The 26,347-nt window shown below is 43.2% G+C and overlaps 1 protein-coding gene across 2 annotated transcripts in view; it reads right to left on the reverse strand.

Moving 5' to 3' along the window:
* BLM (BLM RecQ like helicase) overlaps positions 1-26,068 on the reverse strand; it is an 86,736-nt gene extending 60,668 nt beyond the window's left edge. Inside the window, exon 1 of one of the 2 annotated variants that reach the window (XM_036931793.2) lies at positions 25,984-26,068. The gene's annotated coding sequence lies outside the window, so the exon portion shown is untranslated. The remainder of the gene's footprint in view (positions 1-25,983) is intronic. The other variant, XM_057494813.1, reaches the window with a different exon arrangement.
* Positions 26,069-26,347: the final 279 nt, after the last annotated feature.

Here is a 26,347-nt window from a genome sequence, read left to right on the forward strand (position 1 = left end):
GAACCCCTGTGTTATATTTGAAACCAACGTAAGAAACCAACGTATATCAAAGATACTTCCATACCAAAAAAAAAGATACTTCAATAAATAAAAACCCTCACCTAAAAGAAAGCTATATAAAAGGAGAGAAAAGGAAAAAGATACACATCTAAAACATTAGTGTACAGAAAGGCTGAAAGTAAGATGGAAAAAACCTCACCACAATAAAGCTGATAGCTATATTAACATAAGACAAAATTGATTTTAAGATAGAAAGCCCCAGTAGAGATAGAGGGTCACTGCATAATGACAAATAATTCAAGTAGCCAGGAAGATATAACAATTTTAAATTTGTACAGCCCATAAAATGCAGAATACCAACATCATCCACCACATCAACAAAAAGGACAAAAACCACATGATCATCTCCATAGATGCTGAAAAAGCATTTAACAAAATTCAACATCCATTCATGATAAAAACTCTCAACAAAATGGGTATAGAGGGCGAGTACCTCAACATAATAAAGGCCATATATGACAAACCCACAGCCAACATCATACTTAACAGCGAGAAGCTGAAAGCCTTCCCTCTAAGATAGGGAACAAGACAGGGATGCCCACTCTCCCCACTGTTATTCAACATAGTGCTGGAGGTCCTAGCCACGGTAATCAGACAAAACAAAGAAATACAAGGCATCCAGACTGGTAAAGAGGAAGTTGAACTGTCACTATTTGCAGATGACACGATATTGTACATAAAAAACCCTAAAGACTCCACTCTAAAACTACTAGAACAAATATCTGAATTCAACAAAGTTGCAGGATACAAAATTAATACACAGAAATCTGTTGCTTTCCTATACACTAATGATGAACTAGCAGAAAGAGAAATCAGGGAAAAAAATTCCATTCACAACTGCATCAAAAAGAATAAAATACCTAGGAATAAACCTAACCAAGGAAGTGAAAGACCTATACCCTGAAAACTACAAGACACTCTTAAGAGAAATTAAAGAGGACACTAACAAATGGAAGCTCTTCCCATGCTCTTGGCTAGGAAGAATTAATATTGTCAAAATGGCCATCCTGCCTAAATCAATCTACAGATTTGATGCAATCCCTATCAAAATACCAACAGCATTCTTCAACGAACTAGAACAAATAGTTTTAAAATTCATAAGGAACCACAAAATACCCCAAATAGCCAAAGCAATCCTGAGAAGGAAGAATAAAGCAGGGGGGATCTTGCTCCCCAACTTCAAACTCTACTACAAAACCACAGTAACCAAGACAATTTGGTACTGGCACAAGAACAGAGCCACAGACCAGTGGAACAGGATAGAGACTCCACACATTAACCCAAACATATATGGTCAATTAATATAGGATAAAGGAGCCATGGACATACAATGGGGAAATGACAGCCTCTTCAACAGCTGGTGTTGGCAAAACTAGACAGCTACATGTAAGAGAATGAAACTGGATCACTGTCTAACCCATACACAAAAGTAAATTCAAAATGGATCAAAGACCTGAATGTAAGTCATGAAACCATAAAACTCTTAGAAAAAAACGTAAGGCAAAAATCTCTTGGACACAAAAATGAACAACTTCCTGAACATATCTCCTGGGGCAAAGGAAACAAAAGCGAAAATGAACAAGTGGGACTATATCAAGCTGAAAAGCTTCTGTACAGCAAAGGACACCACCAATAGAACAAAAAGGCATCCTATAGTATGGGAGAATATATTAATAAATGACAGATCTGATAAATGGTTGACATCCAAAATACATAAAGAGCTCATGCATCTCAACAAACAAAAAGCTAATAATCCAAGAAAAAAATGGTCACAGGAGCTGAACAGACAGTTCTCCAAAGAACTTCAGATGTTGGGGAGGTTGTGGAGAAAAGGGAACCCTCCTACACTGCTGGTGGGAATGTAAATCAGTTCAACCATTGTGGAAAGCAGTATGGAGGTTCCTCAAAAAGCTCAAAATAGAAATATCATTTGACCCAGGAATTCCACTCCTAGGAATTTACCCTAAGAATGCAGCAGTCCAGTTTGAAAAAGACAGATGCACCCCTATGTTTATCGCAGCACTATTTACAATAGCCAAGAATTGGAAGCAACCTAAGTGTCCATCAGTAGATGAATGGATAAAGATGTGGTACATATACATGATGGAATATTATTCAGCCATCAGAAGAAAACAAATCCTACCATTTGCAACAACATGGATGGAGCTAGAGGGTATTATGCTCAGTGAAATAAGCCAGGCAGAGAAAGACAAGTATCAAATGATTTCACTCATCTTGGAGTATAAGAACAAAGAAAAAACTGAAGGAGCAAAACAGCAGCAGACTCACAGAACCCAAGAATGGACTAACAGTTACCAAAGAGAAAGGGACTGGGGAGGATGGGTGGGAAGGAAGGGATAAGGTGGGGGGAAAAAAAGAAAGGGGGCATTATGATGAGCATATATAATGTGGGGGGGGCACGGGGAGGGCTGTGCAACAGAGAAGACAAGTAGTGATTCTACAGCATCTTACTACACTGATGGACAGAGACTAATGGTGTATGTAGGGGGGACTTGGTGATGGGGGGAGTCTAGTAAACATAATGTTCCTCATGTAATTGTAGATTAATGATAACAAAATAAAAAACAAAAACACAACAAAAAAATGCAGAATACATGAAGCAAAACTGATAGAATTATTAAGAAACAGGAAAAGACTATAATTGTAGATTTAAAATGAGCTCTGTCAGTAACTAATTGAACAAGTAACTTAAAAAATCAGTAACAACCCAGAAGATCTGAATAACAAAGCTGACAACTGGATCCTTTTCAACATACATTTACAAAAGCTGACCATGTGCTGCGCTACAGGCAAGTCTCAGCAAATTTCAAAGGATTAAAATCATGACATGTTCTCCAACCAAATGTAACCATGTCAGAAATCAATTAATTAAAAAAAAAACTAGAAAAAAAACATTTAGTATGCATTGATGATTCAAAAAAACCATAGTATGATTATAAATAGTACAATCATATAATGATGGTTTTTTTCTAGGGCCTTCTTCCTTTAATAGTTGGCATTACACTGGAAAGAACTTTCCCTTCTCCTTATTTGCTTTTTCTTAGTAAGGATTCTTAATTTATTCAGTGGGTTGTAATCCATTACTGCCATTATTTATTTTGATGCTCAAACCTTCATTTTGGCCAGGGGGAGCAGAGTGCCTTCTAGTTGGCTCCAGTATCCTTTTTTATTTTTAATTGTGCTAACATACACGTAACATAAATCATCTTAATCATTTTTAAGTGTACTGTTCAGTAGCGTAAAGTGTATTCACATTATTGTGCAATCTCCAGAACTTTCATCTTGCAAAACAAACTACACTTGTTAAACAGTAACACCCATCTCCATTTCTTCCCAGCCCCTGACAGTCACCATTTTACTTTCTATGAATTTGACTACTTTGGAAGAAACACACAGTATCTGTCCTTTTGTGGCTGGTTTATTTCACTTAGCATAATGTCCTCAAGGGTTATTCATGCAGTACCTTGTGTCAGAATTTCCTTCCTTTTTAAAGCTGAATAGTGTTCTATTGTATTCATATACCACACTTTGTTTATCCATTCTTCTGTTGGCGGACATTTGGGTTACTTCCACCTTTTAGCCATAGTGAACAAATGCCTCTTTGAAATACTGCTTTTAATTCTTTTGGGTATATACCTAAAAGTGGAATTCCTGAATCGTATGGTAGGTCTATTTTTAATTTTTTGAGAACTGCCATTCTATTTTCTATAGTGGCTGTACCATTCTACATTCCCACCAACAGTGCACAAAGGTCCCAATTTCTCCATATCCTCATCAACACTTGCTATTTTCTTATACCTATATATATATATTATATATATACATACATACATACATATATGTATATATACACACACATATGTATATAGGCCATCATAATGAGCGTAAGGTAGTATCACATTGTGTTTTTGATTTGTATTCCTCTAATTAGTGATGATGAGCATCTTTTCATGTGCTTGTTGTCCATTTGTATATCTTCTTTGAAGAAACGTCCATTCAAATCCTTTGCCAACTTTTTAACTGGGTTATTTATTTGTTTTAAAGAACTGCAGGCATTCTTTACCTGGACTAGGGGAAAGGGAGCAAGAGGGAGGCATAACACAGAGGCATGAGGAAACTACTGGGAGAGACAGGTATGCTCATTACCTGCTTATAGTGATATCACATATTTGTCAAAACTGATCAAATTGTACACTTTAAATATGCACAGTGTACTGAGATCAACTGTTGCTTAAAAAAAAAAACCCAAAGAACATCTAGAAGACTTTAAATGTTTTGGAGATTTTACTTCACTTTAGCCCTTCAACAACTAGAGACCAAGGCTAAACTAACAATTATAGTAATAGATAACTAATAAAAGAAAGAATTTGGAAGTTTTCTTTCATTACTTATGCTCTGAAACAATTTATTTAGCATTGGGATTATCTGGACTCTTAAAGTTTGGCAGAAGTTCCCTGTGAAACCATTTGAATCTAGAGGTTTTTGTTTTCAATGAGATAATTCTTTCATATATTTATTCTATGAAAATTGAGCTATTTAATTCCAATCTTTATTGGGGTCAGTTTTGGTAAACTGTATTTTCCTAAATAATTATCCACTTTGAAGTAGGGCAGGGATATGGTACAAGCATCATGATTAACTTTTCCTGCCTATCATGAAAAATGCCAAGATATAAACTATACAGTAAGAACAGGAGGGACTCCATCTTAAGGCTAAGATTCCATTTAAAAAATGAGGGAGTTAGGATGTAAGATTCCTAACATATTCTTTGGTAATCAGACAATAACCCACCCTATCTTAGGGCAGAGAAAGCAGCCCTAACTGATATGTCCCAGTGCCTGAGGGTAACCAGTCTTTAAAAAAAAACAGTATCAATAAATTCCTTGTATTAAGGAGAAGAACAGTATCAATAAATTCCTTGTATTAAGTTTATCTTACAGAATTATCTAGAGGACTGACTGTGGATAGTGACATAATGTCTCTCTCTCACTGGAGAGAGACATTATAGACCACAAGATAAGCCTACACCCAACTCCTTTTCCCCACCCTTTGCCCCATTCTTGAAAGCCTTAAAAGACAGAATCGTAAGCCCTTAAGTGCACCTCCTTTCTGAGGTTGCCCACACTCACTTTTCTTCGAGTGTGTACTTTTTAAATAAAGCCTTCTCACTGCTCAACTTAACTGTGTTTTGTCTCTGCACTCTTCCAGTGGTGTCTTTGTCACTTTTCTATTTCATTCTATTTTCCAGACTTAAGCACAAGTCTTCATTCTGTCTCTGTTCTACTCCAGATAAGTAGGGAGAGGCTATTGAGAGCTCTGATGTGGGCTTGTAAGTTCCTGTCACCTCGGTGACCTGGCCAGGACTGTGGCCGTACAATCATGCTCCTTAGTAGCCTGCCTGAAAATCTCCTTTCTTTGCCTTTGGGAAGTTCTCAGAATATAATCTCACTCCATCCAGGGCTCTGTGGCTCCCCCAAATCCTGGGGTGGCAGGAGCTTAGTTCTCATGCCATGCAGATCCAAGTGAACACTGGATGCCAGGTGACTCTGGCTTTAGGAGTTAGCAAGGGAATTGTCCTATTCTGAGCAGGAGTTTAACGAGCTTCCTTTCCTTTCTCTGCTCTTCCTTGCTCACTGCTGCCTGCAAGGCAGCTGCCATTCCCATTCCCTGCTACTCTCGCTTTAATGAATTCCTTCCTTACCTACACTCCTCTGACCTGCTCGAGAATTCTTTTTCAGAGTCAAGAACCCTCCCCCATCCAGGTTGAGGTTTCACCTTGTGCTTCACTTAGTGAGCAGGGAGAGGCCTCACCAGACCCAGCTGCCCAGTAACAATTTCATTTGAATCTCATAGACATGTGCAAATTAATTTTGTTTTAAAAATATTTCCTCTATGTCAATGGTTTTTTCCACTTGTCATTTGTTATTTTGTATTTGTGAGTTTTCCTTATATTCTTAAGTTGTTAGGGTCCAGGACTCCGGGGTTTCCCCAGAGAACAAACCACACGGACACGGAGATGTAAATCCAAGCAAAGTCTGTATTCAGCCAGCCAGCTGGGGCCGACAGCACCTCCCCTGACACGCAGGCCGAGTCCGAGCTGCCGACCCCCAGGCAACTTTAGGTAGGGATTATATAGGGTTTTCACAGCTGTTGCACCGAAGCCCACGCATTTCTACAACCAATAATTTTAAAACACGTTCTATATTTTAACCAATGGAGTTGAAATGAGAACGCCCCGGTTACCTAACTGCTTCCCGTAATCTCTAGCTCACACAGGCATGTCTTCGTGACTTATCACGGGTTAGGTCCCGAGGCTACTGCCCACCTCTGGTTATCTAACTTAGGGCAGGCGTGTTAGCTTCGGGTAGTTTCTACGAAAACTGGGTGGCTCTTGCTCTAGGGTTCAGCTAGGTTTTATTATTTCTTTTTCCTGACTTTTGATGCTCTTTGCACTTCTTTACATTCCCCCCTTTTCTTGATCAGACTGAGGAATCTTCCACAGCGGCACCTGGGGCCTGATACTTTTGACGAAGGACCAGAAGTTGGACGGTGTTAATCCTCTCCCGTACAAACCTAAGCAGCCTGTTTATTATGCACGGACCGATTGTAAGCAACAACAGCAGGATGACTAATGGCCCCACAACAGCCGAGAGGAGGGTAGCGAACCAAGGCTTGTATGTGAACCAAGACTCAAACCAGCTTTCGTTACTTTCATATTCTTTATGCCTCTTCTCTAGATCCGTTTTTAGTTTGGCTAAGGAATCTCTGACTGCACCTGTCTTATCTACATAGAAACAGCACTCTTCCTTTAGGGCTGCACACAGTCCACCTTCCTTTAAGAACAAGAGGTCCAGGCCCCTTCAGTTTTGTAGGACCACCTCTGACAAGGAGGTGAGGGATTGCTCCAGGTCTGATATTGACTGTCGGAGTTGTTCTAGGTCCCTGTCGACTGCCAGCCTCAGGGCTGTGAGCCCTTTTTCCTGAGTTACAAGGGCTGCGACCCCAGTGCCTGCCCCTGCTATCCCTAGGGAGAAGAGGGTTTCAATGGTCAGGGCGGTAACAACCTCCCTCTTGCTCCGGTGGGGGCTCGGCCTTTCTTCCCAATAAGAAAGGAGAGATTCATGAGAATGATACATTAGGCGAGGTAGAACGGCCACCAGCACACAAAACTCACTGTTAGCATTGAACACAGAGGTGGATAGGGCTGGAGTGAGGCCTGTCTTTGAGCAGAGCCACCAGCCCGAGGAGGGTATAATTCACTTTTCCTGCTCCCACGTGGTGTTAGCATAGGAAGAGCATAACTGGCCCTGGGCCGTCGAGACTGTGCCTACACACGTACCAGCGACTGAAACCTGAGCGATCGTAAGTCCCCATGGTTTCCCATCCCAGTAAGTGGGATGGGAGTTGCTGATAGTGTAGGAGCCATCTATCCCGATTGCCTCATAGAAGGGGGGTGAACCTGGGTAGCATAGCCAACAGGGATCGGTGAGGGAGGGAGTGGTGTGGTTAAGAGTCTCTGCTACTGCCTGCACCATTTCCCACATGGGGTTATCTGACCCGGAGGGACCCAGACCCGGTCCTCTTGTGGGCTCTGGAATCAGGGCTACAGCACCTACTGGAACCAGGGCTACGGCTACCAGCAGGGCTACGGGCCAGGCTATGGCGGCTCCGACTACTCGCCCCATGGCTATTACGGCTACGGCCCCGGCTACTACTACAGGTGGGTCTGGGGCATGCGTTCTGGCGGTTGGCTGGCAGATGTGGCCGTCGGTGCCCGCCAGGGCGCCCCTCGGGGAGCTGAGCCGGGCGTAGGGTGCAGGCGTACGTCCGGTTGACCTTTTCTCGTCTCTTTGGCCTAGGCCTTCGTTCTGATTTGAAGGTTTCTGGGGATGTATAGCCGGTTGCTGGGGACGTATAGTCGGGTTGGGCCCTAGGAAGACGCTGCTGGGAGTTGACACGGCTAATTTGATGGTGAGGATTGAGCCTTCCTGTTCTCCATATTTATAGTACTTTATCCCCCATTTTAGTCCGTTTATCCAAAGCGATACTTCAGTCTTTTTGCCTGTCTCAGTGAATTGAATTCGTACCCAATCTTGGTCCCTTCGGTCACAAGCCTTGTCCATAGGCACGTGATGAGGGATGTCCTGGTTGGCATAAGAAAATTTGACAGCATCCTTTTTTTAAACTGGCCATTTCCGATCCCCATTGTTCGAGGTTACACAGTCCCCCAAGTTGGCACACCAGTAGGACCCCCACCCACATGACTCTCCTTTACCTGCTTCTGGACAAGCATAAAATCCATGGGAGTGAGCCAAGTTTGGAGGGGCGTTGGGCACCAGCCCCCAAAGGGTTCGGTAACCTTGGTTGATCCATCGAAGGCAGAAAAATAGGTCAGGCCACCAGGTTCCGAGTGGCGCAGTGTGTTCTGTGGTGCTGATGACCTCCTCAGTTCCGCCGTTAACCAGCATCCAGGTCAAGTCCCATGGCTGATGGGGGTTGGTGCCTTCGAGCCGGGGAATGATGCCTGCCCCCAGCTCCACAGATGTGGTTCCCTTGAAGGTCCACATTAAGGTGCTCATCAGCAGGATCTCCTTCATCTTCGGCTTAGGTGTAGTTTTAGGGGATTCACAGGATGCTGCTGCACCTTCCACTCTGAGGTACTCTGAGGTAGAGCCTTCCGAACGTGGGTGTAGTGCACCCATGGAGCGATACCATCAACCTTGAGAGCAGTGGGGGTGGTAAACAATACAACATAAGGTCCCTTCCACCTGGGTTCGAGAGTCCTTACTTGGTGTCTCCTGACCCATACCATATCCCCTGGGACTATGCCATGTTCTGGGCTCGGAATATTCCCGCCCTCGTAATATGCTCTAATCAGGGGCCAGATTTCCTGCTGCACTTTAGCAAGAGCTTGCAACACATTCAGATAGTCAGGAGCCGGGTCCTCTGCACCAGGGAGCTGCACTCACCGGGTTATGGGTGGAGGGGCCCCATACATTATCTCAAATGGAGTTAAACCATGCACATAGGGGGAGTTCCGAGCGCGGAAGATGGCTAAGGGAAGGAGGGTCACCCAGTCCCCGCCAGTCTCTAATACCAATTTAGAAAGGGTCTCCTTCAAGGTCCGATTCATTCTCTCTACCTGCCCAGAGCTTTGTGGGTTGTAAGCACAATGTAACTTCCAGTCTATCCCCAAAGCCAGGGCTAGTCCCTGCAGGGCTTTGCTAACGAAAGCCGGGCCGTTATCGGAACCTATGGCTTCAGGGACCCCATATCTGGGGACGATTTCTTCAATTAATTTTTTTGCTACCACCTGGCTGGTCTCATGTTCGGTTGGAAAAGCCTCTACCCATCCTGAGAAGGTATCCACCATAACCAGCAAATACTTATATCCATACTTCCCTGGTTTTACTTCGGTGAAGTCTATTTCCCAGCTCCTCCTGGGAGCCCTCCCCCTTTCCCAAGTACCTGCCGGGTGCGGCCCTCTTGGGGCTGGTCTTAGCATTGCACAGCTACTGCATTCTTTTGTGATCTGACGAGCTGCCTCATTCTGGTGGGGAAACACCAACTGTGCAGACTGGAAAAGGCTGAGCAGCTTTTTCCAGCCTAGATGGGTGGACTTATGCAGGTTAGCAAGCATGTACTGTCCTAATGCTTCTGGAAGAATCAATCTACCTTCTTGGTCCCTACTCCAATTTTCCTCCCCAAACACTTTCCCCGAGACTTGTTTCCTAATCCACTCCAGATCCTGAGGGGAATACTCAGGTTTGGGTGGCAGGGCGGGCAGTTCAGGTATGGGTATCTTGAGGGCTGCAAGTACAAGAGAGTCCGAGAGGGCCGCCCTCCTAGCTTCCGCATCAGCATGGTTGTTGCCGATGGCCTCAGGTGTCTTCTTTGGTTGGTGGCCCGGTACATGTATAACTGCTACCACTTTTGGTTTTTCAATAGCAGCTAGTACTCTTTGGACTTCTTGTAGATTCCTCAGTTCCTTCCCTTCCGTGGAACGGAATCCTCTTTCTCGGTAGATGGCGCCGTGGACATGGACAGTGCCAAAGGCATACCTGCTATCTGTGTAGATGTTGGCCCGCTTGCCTTCTGCTCTTTCCAGGGCCTCAGCGAGAGCAGTAAGTTCCGCCTTCTGTGCTGAGGTGCCAGGGGGCAGAGCTGCACTCCAGACAACTTCCCCTTCGTGGGTCACTACTGCTGCCCCTGCTCTCCTGACCCCCTCCTGCACAAAGCTGCTCCCATCTGTGTACCAATTTAGCTCACAGTTCGGTAACGGTGTGTCTTTCAGGTCTGCTCACACTTGGATAATTCCGGAAAGGATGTCTCTACAGTCATGGATGGGGGTCGACAGATCTGGGTCCGGCAGAAGGGTGGCAGGATTTAGGGTCACCGGGTCAGAGAAGGCAATTCGTGGAGAATCTAGTAGGAGCCCTTGGTAGTGGGTGAGTCTTGCATTCGTCATCCATTTTCCTGGAGGGTGCCTGAGGATCCCCTCTACAGTATGTGGGGCTGTTACCCTCAGGTTCTGGCCAAAAGTCAGTTTGTCTGCCTCTTTTACTAGTAGAGCGATGGCCGCTAGGATATGCAGACAAGGTGGCCACCCAGAGGCCACTGGGTCTAGCCGCTTGGACAAATAGGCCACAGGTCTTTTCCACGGACCCAGCTGCTGAGCCAGGACTCCTTTAGCCACTCCCTTTTTCTCATCTACAAACAGGATGAAGGGTTTTTCTGGGTCTGGCAGAGATAGGGTGGGGGCCCGGAGGAGGGCTTCTTTTAGTCTGTCAAAAGCCTCTTGTTGTTCCTGATTCCATTGCCAGCCCGGCCCTTCTTTGGTCGCCTCATATAGCGGTCGGGCTATTTCTGTGTACCCTGGAATCCAGAGCCTGCAGAACCCGGCTGAGCCAAGAAATTCCCTCACTCCCCGGGGTGAGGAAGGGACGGGGATAGTCAGGATAGTTTGTTTCATGGCCTGCGTTAGCCACCTGGCTCCATTACATATTTTGTACCCCAGGTAGACCACTGACCTCTGACAGATGTGGGCTTTCTTGGCTCTGGCTCGATATTCCAGTTCGCCTAGTTCAGCCAGCAAGTTCCCCGTGGCTTCTTCGCACTCCTCACGGGTTTCTGTGGCCAGCAACAGGTCATCCACATACTGCAGCAGTGTTACGCGGGGGTGGCTCCTGCGAAAGGGCTCCAGGTCCTGACTTAGGGCTTCATTGAATAAGGTGGGAGAGTTCTTGAAGCCCTGTGGCAGTCTAGTCCAGGTAAGCTGCCCATTTCTTCCTCCTCCTTGCTCCTGCCACTCAAAGGCAAACAAAGGCTGACTAACTTCAGAGAGTGGGATACTGAAGAAGGCATCCTTCAGGTCCAGAGTAGTATACCACACATGTGAGGGTGGCAGGTGGTTGAGTAGGGTGTAAGGGTTGGGCACTGTAGGGTGGATGTCTTCTATTCTCTCATTGACCTTTCGCAAGTCCTGCACCGGTCTGTAATCTCCACTGCCAGGGTTCCTTACTGGAAGCAGGGGCGTATTCCATGCAGATCGGCAGGGTTTAAGGATTCCTGTTTCTAACAGTTTGTGGATATGGGGTGCTATCCCTTTCCTAGCCTCTTCCAGTATTGGATACTGCCGGACCTGGATGGGTAGGGCCGCGGCTTTGAGTTGAACAACAACCGGGGGCAGATGTTTGGCGAGACCGATTCCTCCGGTTTCGGCCCATGCGGAAGGGAATCTCTGCAACCAAAAGTCAATTTCTCCTTGTTTTCCCTGGCCCCTCTCTTCTTGATCCGCCTGAAACAGATGATGTTCATTGGCCAGGGATAGAGTCAACACATGTACCGGTTGCAGGGGCTGCCCTTCTTTGTCCATGATCTTTATCCCCTTGGGTTCAAAATGGATGCGCGCCCCAACCTTGGTTAGTAAGTCTCTGCCCAGCAACGGTGCGGGGCTCTCGGGTACAACCAGAAATGAGTGAGCGACCTGATGCCTTCCTAGGTCCACTTTTCTGTTAGTAGTCCAGGCACATCTCTTGGACCCTGTCACTCCCTGGACTATACTTGTGCGTCCTGGGTTCAGGGGACCGTGGGCTTGGTTGAGGACTGAATATTGTGCCCCAGTATCTACCAGGAACCCAATGGGAGTCCCCTCCACGCACAGGGTTACCCAGGACTTGGGGAGGGGTGCCGAGCCCCATCCACGTCAATTCTCCTCTCCTAGGTGTAGGGTCTTAACGGGGTTCCCTCCTCCTTGTTCCCTCCTTTTAGGGCACTCCCTCTTCCAATGCTCATATCTCTTACACAGGGCGCATTGATCTCGTCCTAGTCGGGATTGGTGGGGCCCCGTTCTTCGAGGTGATCTAGGGCTCTCCTTCACCCCGGCCAGGAATATCCTGGCCATCTCCTCCCTCTGCTTCTTGTTCTCCCTCCTCTGAAATTCTCTGTCTTCTTTCTTATTTTTCTCCTGCATTTCCCATTTCTCTTTCCTCAACCTTTCCTCTCTGTCTTCTGGAGTTTCCCTAGCATTGAAGACTTTCTCCGCTTGCTGCAGCATTTCTCTGATAGAGATCTCCCCCAGGTCATCCCGCTTGTGGAGTTTCCTCCGGATATCGGGGGCTGCCTGGTTGATGAATAAGAGGACTACAGCTGATCTATGTTCCTCTGCTTCTGGGTTTACAGGGGTATACTGCCTGTAAGCATCAAACAGCCTTTCCAGATACGCGGCCGGGCTTTCCATTTCCCCCTGAACAATACTTTTTACCTTAGCCAGGTTAGTGGGCCATCTGGCGGCTGCCTGGAGATCGGTCATCAGAGTCTGGCGGTAGACCCGGAGACGCTCCCTACCTTCTGCAGTCCCTAAGTCCCAATTCAGGCGCATAAGTGGGAATGCCTCGTCGATGATGGGCTGGAGGGTAGTGGGTCTTCCATTTTCTCCGAGGACATTTTTCCTGGCCTCATTGAGGATACGCTCTCACTCTTCCGTTGTGAAGAGGGTGCGGAGCAATTGCTGGCAGTCGTCCCATGTGGGACAATGGGTAAACATAATGGACTCCACCAGACCTATAAGACACTTGGGGTCCTCCGAGAAGGGAGGGTTCTGAGTACTCCAATTATAGAGGTCACTAGATGAGAAGGGCCAGTACTGATATTGTTGAGCTCCGTCTGGACTGCCTGCACCGATGGCACGCACAGGCAGGACCGGCACTGCTCCTTCTGAGGTGGAGGAGGGAGCCTCCCCTTCTTGTTCCCAGGCCCCCTGAGGCCTTAACTGCATTCCTCCCGCTATCCCTGGCCTTCTGCCCTCTCTTGCTGGAGAGCCTGGAAAAGCTGCGGCCATTCCTCCCGCTCTCCCTGGCCTCCTGTCTTCTCTTGCTGAGGAATCTGGGGAAGCTGCAGCCGCCTGGTCCCTGCTGGGCTCCCCAACCTCGTTTTCTACCCCCTCGGCAGCTTCACCCCCTCCCTCCCACGGAGCCGCATACGGGGGTGGTCGCTCAATCGACAGAGGGGGGTAGAGGGGAGAACTATCAGGGAGAATAGGCGGCGCACTCGGGCGCACAGGGTTTCTGGCCCTGCAATCAGAGGGCTTTAATTCTTCCTGGGCAACTAAGACAGAGGTCTTTAGTGGGTCGGTGTGAGGTTTCCCCACCACGAGGGGCCTCAGCCAGGAAGGAGGATTCTCAGCCAGGTTTTCCCAGACAAGAATATAGGGAAATTGGTCAGGGTGGCCCTCAGGGTCTGGCCGGGAGATAATGGCCTTGACTTTGCCGATAAGGTCCAGGGAAAGAGACCCCTGGGTCGGTCAGCCTACTCCAAAGGAAGGCCACTTGGCCGAGCAAAAGGTGTCAAGCTTGCCTTTCTTGATGCCAAGGCCCATATTTAAGGCCCGTTCCTTGACCTTCGGGAAATGGGAAAGGATCAGACCTTTAGGAGTAGCCTGAGTCTGGCCCACTGTGGAAAATACGAGTAAGACAAAGGCGAAGGATAGAGATGCCACTTAAAACAAGATGACTGGTGTATGTGCTTGTGAACGGGTGCCTGTCGTTGCACAGTTTTTCTTCTGCGGGGGACGTGAATTTATCTGGGATTCGCAGCTGTGACCCCCTTATTCTGTCAGGGGAGTCTTCTAGCGGCAGGCGCCCTAATGGCTCTTAGTTGCCCGACCCGTGCCCATGGGGAATGATTTAGTGGCAGAAAGGAGGAACGGAAAGAACAGATGAGGAGGAGGCGGAAAGAACAGGAGAACCTCAGAATAGGGGAAATTTAAAATGAAAAGCGCAGAAAGAAATATAAACCGAAACCAAAATACAATAAAACAATCGATAGCACTAAACACACACACCACATCTGATCGCACTCGCTCGGACCGGTCCTTCTCTCACTCTGGTGCGCACCACACTCACCACTTTCAGGATCCTCAAAAACTCTTGTGACTCTCCCGAAAGGCATCCACTTGGACTGCCGCAGGGTGACGAGCTCAATTTTTTCCTCCTCGGGCGCCAGGTTCCTGCCAATCGGACTTGCCTCCCTAAGGCCGAATCACTCGGACCCTAGGGCCAGGATTGGTTACCTGGGCTTCACCCCGGGTCGCTAACCTGGGGGCCAGGACTACCAACCCGGACTTCCTCACTCAGGATCACTAACCCGAGACCAGACACGGGATGGCGACTCCTGCTTTACAGTGGATTTATGCAGACACGAGGGGGCAACCCTCGAATTACACTGCCCCGTCCGGACAATTAGACCTTGCCTCCAGCCGTCCTTTGTTCTCAGGGAAGCCGCTCGGATCCCGGACGAGCCCCCAAAGTGTTAGGGTCCAGGACTCTGGGGTTTCCCCAGAGAACAAACCACACGGACATGGAGATGTAAATCCAAGCAAAGTCTTTATTCAGCCAGCTAGCTGGGGCCGACAGCACCTCCCCTGACACGCAGGCCGAATCCGAGCTGCCGACCCCCAGGCAACTTTAGGTAGGGATTATATAGGGTTTTCAGAGCCATTGCACCGAAGTCCGCGCACTTCTACAACCAATAATTTTAAAACACATTCTATATTTTAACCAATGGAGTTGAAACGAGAACGCCCCGGTTACCTAACCGCTTCCCGTAATCTCTAGCTCACACAGGCATGTCTTCGTGACTTATCACGGGTTAGGTCCCGAGGCTACTGCCCACCTCTGGTTATCTAACTTAGGGCAGGCGTGTTAGTTTTGGGTAGTTTCTACGAAAACTGGGTGGCTCTTGCTCTAGGGTTTAGCTAGGTTTTATTAGTTCTTTTTCCTGACCTTTGATGCTCTTTGCACTCCTTTACAAAGTTAGCTATTAGTTTGTCTGGTTTGTTAAATTTTTCAAGATACAAGATTTCAATTTAATAATCAGATGTTTTTCTGTTCTGTATCTCATTAGTATCTGTTTCTGTCTTACTACTTTTTAATTTCTTGTGCTTTCTTCTGGTTTACTTTGTTCTTTCTCTGACTTTTTAAGTTTGGAATTTACTTTGTTTCTTTTCCTTCCTTCCTTCCTTCATTTATAATGTGTTTAAGGCAATAAATTTCCCCTGACCACTGTTTCACATGTAGTTTATGATTTCATTTCATTAATTTTCAGGAATCCTTTATTTCAGTTGTATTTCCCTTGCATCCAACAGTTCTTTAATAGAAGTTTTAAATTTTCCAGATGCAAGGGACTTTTGCTGTTTTTACATTTCATATTAAATTTCTAGTTTTGTTGTATAGTGTCAGGACTATATTTTTACTTTATGGAAATTACTAATATTTTCTTTGTGACCTAACATATCAAGTATTTTTATATGTTGTAAATATAAATGTAAATAGAGACTAGAGAAGAATATTATTGCTATAACTAATCCTGCAACTTTCTCACAGGTTTTTAATTTTTCAAAGTTAAAAAGAGAGAGATCCAAAAAATCCCCACATTTGGAAATAAGTATTAAGGCACACCTCGGAGGTATTATGGGTCCAATTTCAGACCACTGCAACAAGGCAAAAACTGCAGTAAATGAATCAAATGAATTTTCTGGTTTCTAGTGTATAAAGAAGTTATGTCTATACTATACTATAGTCTGTTAAGTGTGCAATAGTATGTCTAAAAAAAGCACATAATTTAAAAAATATTGCTGAAAAATGCTAATCATCTGAGCTTTCAGTGAGTCATAATCACTAATCATAGATCATCACAACCAATATAATGAAAAAGTGAGATATTGCAAAAATTACCAAAATGTGACAGAGACACAAAGTTGGAAAAATGACACTGATATACTTGCTCAATGCATAAACCTTCAATTTGGAAAAAATGCATTACCTTCAAAGAACAATAAAAGGAGGTATGCCTGTTCTTATAAATGACCCATGGATCAAATCAAGTATCTTATTTTATTTAATACAGTGAGTGGTAGGATATATTTTGAGCCAAAAACAATTAAAGTCTACATGTAATACTTGTGATATTTGACTAAAGAAGTAGTTACAGAGAAATGTAGCCTTAATTATTAGAAAAGAAAGCTGAAAATTAGTGAGCAGAAAACATCTAATGAAGCTAGAAAATGTAAAACAAAGTAAGCCTGATGAAAACAGAAAGAAGTAAGTTATAAAGAGCTAAAAATAATAAACAGAGAGGATCAATAAGCTGAAAGTTTGTTCTGTGAAAAGAATTATCAAGAATGATAAAAGGCACAAATAAATCATTAACAGGACCAAAAAAAGAGACTTAACTGCATACACTACAGACATTAAAATATTATAAAATATGAAAATTTTTGAATCAATAAACTTTTAAATTTAAATGAAATAAATTGCTTTAAAAATTAATTTATCAACACTCATTAGAAAATAAACAGATTGCAATTTTATCCACAGCGCTCCTCTGAAGCAATAGGGAACTGGGTCTTTGCAGAGTTTGGTGGGCAAGGCAGGTGCAGGTCATCCCAATGCCCAAGGCCCGGTGGCTACAGGGGAATCCTCCCAGGTGCCTCCTAATCACGCCTGAACCCCTGCAAGCAATCACCTCAAGCATCTTTTCCAACCATAATGGTATGAAACTGGACATCAGTTATGAGAAAATAATGGAAAAAATACAAACACATGGAGGCTAAACCACAAGCTATTGAACAAAAAATGGGTAAATGAACAAATCAGTGAGGAAATAAAAAAATAGCAAGAGAATATGAAAAATAGAACCACAACAGTTCAAGATCTTACTGATGCAGCAAAAGCAGTTCTAAGATGGAAATGTATACTGATAGAGGCCTACATGAAGAAATAAGAAAAACATTAAATAAATCTAAACTTAGCCCTAAAAGAACTCATAAAAGAAAAAACAAAACTCAGTGCTCAGTGTTAGTGGAAGGAAGGAAGTAGTTAAGATCAGAGTGGAAATAAATAAAATATGGTTTTAAATAAATAACAGAAAAGATCGATGAAACCAAGAGTTGATTCTTTGAGAAGATTAGACAGAATTGATAAACCTTTAGCCAATTCTCAAGAAAAATGAGGACTCAAATGAAATTAGAAATGAAAGGAGAAGTTACAACCAAAAGAACACAAATACAAAAGATTTTAAGATTTCTAAGATTTTTTCCCCCAACAAGTTGGACAACATAGAAAACATGGTTAAATTCTGAGAAACATACAATCTTCCAAGATTGAACCAAGAAGAATTAGAAAATCTGAACAAATGTATTACTAGTAATAAATTGAATGAATTTAAAAATCCCCAACAAACAAATGTCTAGAAATAGATGGCTTCAAGGTGAATTCCACCAAACATTTAAAGAAGGGTTAATACCTATCCTTCTCAAACTATTCCAAAATATAGAAGAGGAAAGAATGCTTTCCAGTTCATTCTATGATGCCAGCATTACCCTGATACCAAAACCAAAGACACTATAAATTACACTTCAATGTCCCTGATGAACATAGATGCAACTATCCTCAAAATGGTATTAGCAAACTCAAAAGTACAATAAAAGAATCACTGACCATGATCAAATGGGATTTATTCCAGAGATGCAAGGATGGTTCAATACCTGCCAATCAATGTGATATATCATTCTACAATAGAAAGGTAATGTGAGCCTCACTAGCAATATTATACATTCTAGTAGCCACATGAAAAGGTTAGAAGAAACAGAATAAATTATTTTTATATATTTTTACATAAAATATCCAAAATATTTCAGTAAGAACTTAATAAAAATTATTCAGGAGATATCTTACATTCTTTTTCATACTAAGGCTTTGAGACCCAGTGTGAATTTTATACTAACAGCAACATCTCAATTCAGACTGGCTACATTTCAATTGTTTGACAGCCATATGGAGTGAATGGGTCCTCTTTTTGGACAGAGCAGCCTTAACATTAGATTCAAAGCTTCTTGAGCAACTCATAGAATCAGCAAAGACTGATCCAAAGTATATAACTGAGTTTTAAAACAATATTATTTTAAAATTATTATTGAGGTAAAAGTGGTATATGTCATACAAATATCCAATATTATAAGGTGTCCAACATCATAACTGAACATCTCTATGCACTACACAGTGATCACCACCAAAAGGCTAGTTACCATCCATCACCATAAAACTGATCCCCTTCACCCATTTCCCTGACACCCTAACCCACTTTACCTCTGGTAACTATCAATCTTGAGACAGTATTATGTATTTTGATGGACTTAAAATGACAAAGTTATTAGAGCACTGTATGTTTTCATGTGTAAAATAATATTTATTTAAGACTGTGGGGAAAAATTTGTAATTCTTTTTTTTTAACCATTCAGTTTAATAGAGATTAATAGGGATGCTGCAGAGCTGACTGACACTATAAAAAAGAACTCACAGAACAAGAAGGACCATGGAAAGAGATTCTAGTATAAATATTTACGGAAGACAGGAAACTGTTCCGGAGAACACTGTAGTTTTAGTAATCTCTTCTCTGCTGAAATAAGGTCTTCCCACAAAAATTAGTCCAAACACATGAATTTTCATTAAGCCAACAGTCCATGAATACATGCACATACATGTTTTTCCTAATAGTCATTAGTTTGTCATTGCAAATTCCAGATTATCTTAATATTGATTTAAATGACGGCACCCTTAAATCTTCACTAGTTACTTTTTAAATGGTGCTTTTATACTGAATTCTATGTCAGCATCTTCTTTTATGATGTAATAGTCAATTTAATATTCCCAATAAGGAAAAAGGCGAATAAGTGGAAATAAATGCTTCAGTTTAGGGGTAATGGCTCACCTGTTCATTATGAAACAAATACCTTAGACCTTTGCACTTCCACACATAAATGAAGGTAAACTTGTTCTGATCAGACTGAATCTTTTGAGAACCACAGGCTCAAAATGGAGTCACTTATGCTGGGCCAAGTCACCAAACAGGGTTTACAACCTTACCTACTGCAGTTTCAAATTCCCCTGGAAATATAGTCTTTAATGAGTCAGTCAGGATTTTCCAGTCACCGTCAATAAGGCTACCTGTCACAGGGGTCTTCTCCATTCGCAAAAGGAAGATGAGGTAATTCACCTAACAAGACCTTTCTGTCCCCAAAGGAAGGTGGCCTCACCCCAAATAATCCTTTTATGTCTTTATGACTTCCTTGTCCTGCTTTAAAAACCATGGCCAATCTGTAGCCCTTTGAAGCGCACCTCATTTGCTAGATGGAATGCTGCCCAGTCATGAATCAATTAATAAAGCCAATTAGATCTTTAAAACTTAAAACAAAACAAAACCCAGAAAACCTAAAAGCCTTGTACCCATTTAAAAGAAATAACTGTGGTCAATAATCTACCTATAAAGATAGCATCAAGATACAAGAGCATTATAGGTGAATTCTTCTAAGCACTTATAGCAATTAAAATATTTCAATTTTGTATGAACAATTCCAACTTCCCAGTTGACTCTATGAGGCTAGCATAATCCTTATGCTGAACTGTACAAGAGCAGTTCAACAGCAAAAACTATAGGCTACTTCTCGTTCATAAATGTAGCTGCAAAAAATCCCAAACAATGTATTAGCAAACAAAAACCAGCCATGTATTAAATACACTATGACCAAGTTGTATTGTCTCAGGAATGCAAGGTTGGTTCAACCTTTTAAATCAATTAAGAAAATTTACAACACTATTAAAGCAGAAAAAAAATCATATGATTTTTCTCAGGAGCTGCAGAATAAGCATATGATGAAATCAAATATCCATTCACAATGAAATCCATTTGTGATGAAAACTCTTATCAAATAAGGCAAAGAAAGGAGCTTTCCTAACCCTACAAAGAGGATATATATTTTAAAAAAATAAACAAACCTACAAAAGTGAAATTTAGAAAGCTTTTCCTTTTAGATCACGAATAGTACAAGGATGCTTACTCTCACTATTTCTGTATGAATAAGCACTCCAAGTCCAGGCCAGAGTAGTAAAGTAAGAACAATAAAAGAAAAGGTATGAGGACTAGAAAGAAGCAAAACCATAAATATTCACAGATGACACAACTGTGTATATAGAACATCTCAAAGAATCTCTCAAAGTTAAAATTCTTAAGTGAGTGTGATAGGAAGAATAATGCCCCCTGCCCCCAAGATGTCTGTGAACTAATGCTTGGCAGCTATGAATATGTTAGGTGACATGGCAAAGACAAATTACTGTTGCAGATGTAATTAAGGTTGCTGATCAACTGACCTTGGTAGGAAGATTATTCTGGATTATATAGGTGCGCCTTAATGTAATTACAAGGGTCCTTTTAAGTGGAAGAGAGAATCAGACTACAGAACCAGAGACATGGCAGCATGAGATGGATTCAGCCTAAAATTGCTGGCTTTGATAAAGGGAGAAAAGTCTCAAGAAGCTGAGAGGGGCAAGGAAGCCCAGTCTCCCCTAGAGCCTCCAGAAAAGACCCAGCCCTGGCAACACCTTAATTTAACCTAATGAAACTCCTGAGAACTTCAGAAATACAGAACAGTAAAATAATAAATCTGTGGTGTTTTAAGCCACTGAATTCGTGGTACTTTGCTCCAGCAGTCATAGAAGACTAATGCAGTGAGCTTAGGAAGACTGCTGGATATGGGACCAATATACAAAAATTACTTCAATCTACATACACCATCAACAAATAGAAAATGAAATTTCAGAAAACCTACCATTTACGATGGCATAAAAAATTTAAAAAGCAAAAAATATATCTAACAAACTATGTCCATTCAGAAAACTAAACAACCATTAAGATAAACTAAAGAGTAAACATTTGAACCATATTTATGAGACAGTTTTGCAAGATGCCAATTGTCCCCAAATTGATCTATAACTTGATGCAATTCTGATTAAAATTCTAATTTTTTTCCCTTAGAGGGACTTAATAACTGAGTGTAAAATTTATGTGAAGATGCAAAATCCCCCAAACAGCCAAGAGACTCCTGAAGAACTGAGATGAGATTTGCTCTGCCAGACTATATAAAGACTTAATAAAAAAATACTTTAAAAACAGTGAGGTTTTGGTGCAAGGACAAGCAAACAGACCAGTGGAAGAGAATGAAGAACCCAGAAACACGCCCCTACAGACACGTGATATAAGACAAAAATGGCACTGCAGAGCACATGGGGAAGAAACCAAATTTAAACCCCCCTTCACTCTATTTACATGAATCACTTTCAACTGAACTGCAGATCTAAACATAAAGGGCAAAACAAAAAGTTTCTGGAAAATAATATGGAAGATTAATTTCATAACCTCCAAGAAATTTTGAAATTTCTCAAACAAGATACAGAAAGCACTAATAAAAAAGAAAAAGATTGGAAGATTGGATTACATTTTAATTAAGAATCTTTTGTGTGTCAAATTGCTTACAACAGCAGTAAAATTATTGGGACACCTGAATGTAAAGAAAAGCAGGGTACGGATTAGCACAAAAGTCAGGATAATGGTTATCTTTGGGGTAGAGGATGACGTTGGGTATTCAGGGGTCTTCTGAGGGTGTTAGCAGTGTTTGGTTTCTTACCTGGGACACAGCTACAGGGGTGTTTGCTCTGATAAATATATCATTAAGCTGCTGTTTTGGGGGTCCTCAGAGACCACTACCTCATGGTTAGCGATTCACTAGAACAACTCACTGAACTCAGCATATATCCTCATGACTAAGATTTACTACAGCAACAACAGTAGGACACGACACACAGCCAGATCAGCAAGAGGAAAAGACCCATGAGGTGGAGTCTCCGAATCCACGTGCTGGCTTCCTATACCCTCCTCCTCACAGGAGAGCACATTCTCTCTTAATGAAAATGCAGCTACATGTGTGTAATGTTTCCGCCCCAGGAAATCCATTAGAGACTCGGAGTCTGGGGTTTTTACTGTGGGTTGTTCACATGGAAACCCTCTGCCCACCAAAATTTCAGACTCTCAGAGTGAAGGCAGGTGTTAGTGTCCCAGGCAGGCAAATAAACCTTATCAGTTAGGAAAGGTTTCAAAGGCTAAGTTTCCAGACACTAACCAAGGGCCAACAGGTCTCTCTGAAGATAACAGTCGCAGGCCTATTATGTTAACTCTTTCTGGACGGCTTATAGAGATGTTCTTTTCACTTATTTCTATGAAATATAGCATATATGCTTCATAATAAAGTATGCTGAAAAGCCAGAGTATAATCTGCAATATATAACTGACAAATTACTAATATTTGGAATGTGAAACTAACTTTTACAAAATAGTAAGACAAAGACAATTCCACAGAAAAGACAGAAAACTTGAACAGGCATTTTTAAAAAGAGGAAATAATATATAAACAACAAAGTGCTCAACCTCACTAATAATCCAGGGAATTAAGACCACAAGAAAGTACTACTATACATATACCTACCAGGTAGGCAAAAATTAAAAACACAGTATCAAATATTACTGAGGATGTGGAGCAATGGAAACCTAATACACTGGTAGGGGCACAACCACTTTTGAAAACAATTTGGCATTTACATAGGAAAGTAAAACATACACTAAAACTTCTACTCTTAGTTATATACAAACTTACGAGCATGTGCACCAGGCCATATGCACAAGAACATTCACAGCAACATTAATAGCCAAAAACTGAAACCAACCCAAATGCCATCAAAAGCAGAATGGATAAACTGTGCACGATCATACAATGGAATCTTCTATAGCAATAAAAGAAGTTATTAAAAACGTTTAAAACCTACATTGACAATATGGGAAGAGTCTCACAAACATAATGTTGAACCAAACAAGAAAGACAAATACATAAAATATAATCCCATTTATAGAATTCAAAACCAGGCAAAACTGAACTACATTAATTATGGATACATACACGGGATAAATTATGAAGACAGGAATATTTTCACAAAAATCAGGAGAACAGTTATCTCTAGTGTGGGGAGAAGCTCATCATGAGGGAAACCCCCTTTTGGGGTCCCAGTACTGTCCTGTGTCTTGATCTGGATGTTGATTACATGTAATTATAATTGTATAATTACTCTTCCCATTTACACAGTAAAATGTTTAATGTGTAATGAATACTGTGACAATTTACAAGATAAATGACAACCATGCAGACTGAGTAGCTACTGGAATAATTTAATTTGATAAAACACTAAATTTTAAGTACATTATGGTTATAGCTATCCAAGAAATTTATAAAGCTAAAATTTCAAAATGACTTATGAAAAATGAAAATAACTGAAGTGACTGAAAGATAGGATTATGATTGCAGTATTTTTCTTGATACTGCGTATGTTTCTTCAAGATATAGGATTTTTGAACAAAGTAAACTCAATAGTTCCTTGCCATTCTTGGGAACAAAGTCCCTAAGCTGTAACCCTGAAGTTCCATAGCTGACTTCAACTTGTATTTTTCACTCAGCGTTAGGCATCATGCTAGGCAATGGGGCAGAGATGGGCAAGACATAATTCCTCCCTTCAGTGAGCTTCGGGGCTGGCAGGAAAGACACATGTCAACAAATAATTACAATGCAGTGAGGTAAGTTCTAGAATAAAGTCTGTTTTTAAAAGTCTGTGTCATCCTAGATAAAGGAAACTTTCGGGAAAATCATAGAGCTTTCCAAAGAACTCTGAATTGGATCTTGAAGGACAGGTGGAACCCTACAGACAGGGTGAAGGATGCATTATTTGTGCAAAGCCTGAGGTGGAACAGCAGTTGGTTAGAGGAGACTGCTCAAAGGCCTTGTGTGCTGTGCAAAAGGCAATGGCACAAGGGCTTTCAGCATTTAGTTCCCAAGAGGATTTTGCAATTATCTTGGATCCCTTTGTTCTATCCTTTCTTCCCTTAAAATAAATATATATATATCTATAAAGGCTATGTATTTAATACATTTAGTATTATATGTAATAAATGTTTGACTTTATACTGTTTCTTTTTAAATATTTCAAACATACTGAAAAGTACAGAAAACAGAATGATACCCATGTACCCCACCCACCAAATTTAAGAAGTTAAATTCTGTGCTATTTCTCTTGAAAAGACATAAAATATTTCAGATGTATTTAAAATTCCACTCATCCCCTTATCTCCTTTCTTTCCCTGTCTCCTCATAGAACACTGACTACCCTACAGTGGGTAGGTACGGTTTCCCTGCAAACTGCTTTTACTATATATCTGACACTGTAGCCTCTGCCCACTTTTTCAACTCTGAGTTTCCTCAACTGCAAAATGAAGGCAATAGCTACCTCTCCCGGTTACTGGATCAGAAATAATATGTATACAGTGGCTATGTCATAGTGACTGTTACTGAAAACAACTCAAGACCCAGAAATTTCGTTTCCTCCAAAGAGATTGTAAGCTACTTTCTGACAGCGGCCCAGCTAACAAAAAGGTTCAATTTAATTTTATTTATGCTTCTCCAGACAGACTACTTCTGCTTCACCCATTCCCCAATTTCTGCTCTCAGTTTCTCCCATTACCGCCCCTTAATGTTGACAGGGGCACAGAAGTGCCATTTATCTACATTGGTGGCATTAGGAGCTGTCAGATGCCTGCTCCGTTTCAGGCCTTTAAGGTGTCCACAATTCTGAGTGCGGAGGGCAGGTGCGGGGTCTGGGAGAAAGCCTGGTGTTGTGGAAGATGCTTTGGAGTCAGGCAGCTCTTAGTTCAAATTCCATCTCTGCACTTAATCACCAAATGCCCTTTCAACACAGAGACAACATCTTTGTGCTTCAGACTCTCCCTGCCCAAATGAGGATAATCTTACCCACTTCTCTTACCCAGGTGACTATAATGATGAGAACAGAACCCTTAACTATGTACCACGTGCTCCCTGAGGCACTTACTGCATATATTAAGTTGTTTAATCCTAACAAAAACTCCACGATGTAGAAGAGATCATCTCCCCCATATGACAGGACACCGAGACACTTAGTTTAGGCACCGTGGCGAGTCAGAGCCAGCATGTGGAAGAGCTGGGATTCGAACACAGGCGGTCTGAGGCCGGAGAGGCCCCTGGCCACTTCTGCAGGGGTACTTGAGGCTAATGGCAAGATAACGGGTGCCGAGCACGGGGCACACGGCAGCCAGCCACAAGACGGGAGCCCGGCTCTGGGGGGAAGGCCGCCGAACAGTTCTGGTTCTCCCTCAGGAGGGAGTCGGAGAAGGGCCAGAGCTCCGGGCCGGGGTTTCGGCACCGGGCCCGCGGCCCCGCGGACGCCCCGGGCGGCAGGCAGGCTCGCCCCGCCCCCGGGCCCGCTTCCCCGCCGAGGACTCGGGTGCCGCTGTGCTCTGCTCTGCTCCAGGCTGCCCGCAGTGGCAGGGGACTCATGGGGCGCGGCGGGACCGGGCCGGGCGACCGAGGCACCGGCGAGCCTTTTTGCGGGCCTGGGTCGGGGGACAGCGCCCATCCGTACGTCAGGATGCCGCACTCACCTCGGCCGCAGGCGCCCAGCGACCGGAACCGAGCCCGAACTCCCCGCGCCGCCTCGGGTGCTCCCGCGTCGCGCGCCGCTCACTTCGCGCCGAAGTCGGCGGATTCCGATTGGCTGCGTCCTGAGGAAGCCAACCAGTACCGTCGCCCTGTGAGCCTGTCCCCGCCCAGTGGCCTCTGGGGCGGAGTTCCGGTACGGCGGCGGGTGGGTCGCGTGTTCCCGCAGCCCAATCAGAGTCCGGAACGCGAGGTCAGGCGACTACGATTAAACCCCGGGCTTCCGGCGCCCGTTCGGTGTTTGTGCAAGTGTGACTCGGTGCTGGCAAACGTTGTAGGTTGAACTGGCGGCTACTGCGGGACCGTGGC

This window comes from Manis pentadactyla, chromosome 18 (genome assembly GCF_030020395.1).
Source record: "Manis pentadactyla isolate mManPen7 chromosome 18, mManPen7.hap1, whole genome shotgun sequence".
NCBI classification, from domain to species: domain Eukaryota; kingdom Metazoa; phylum Chordata; class Mammalia; order Pholidota; family Manidae; genus Manis; species Manis pentadactyla.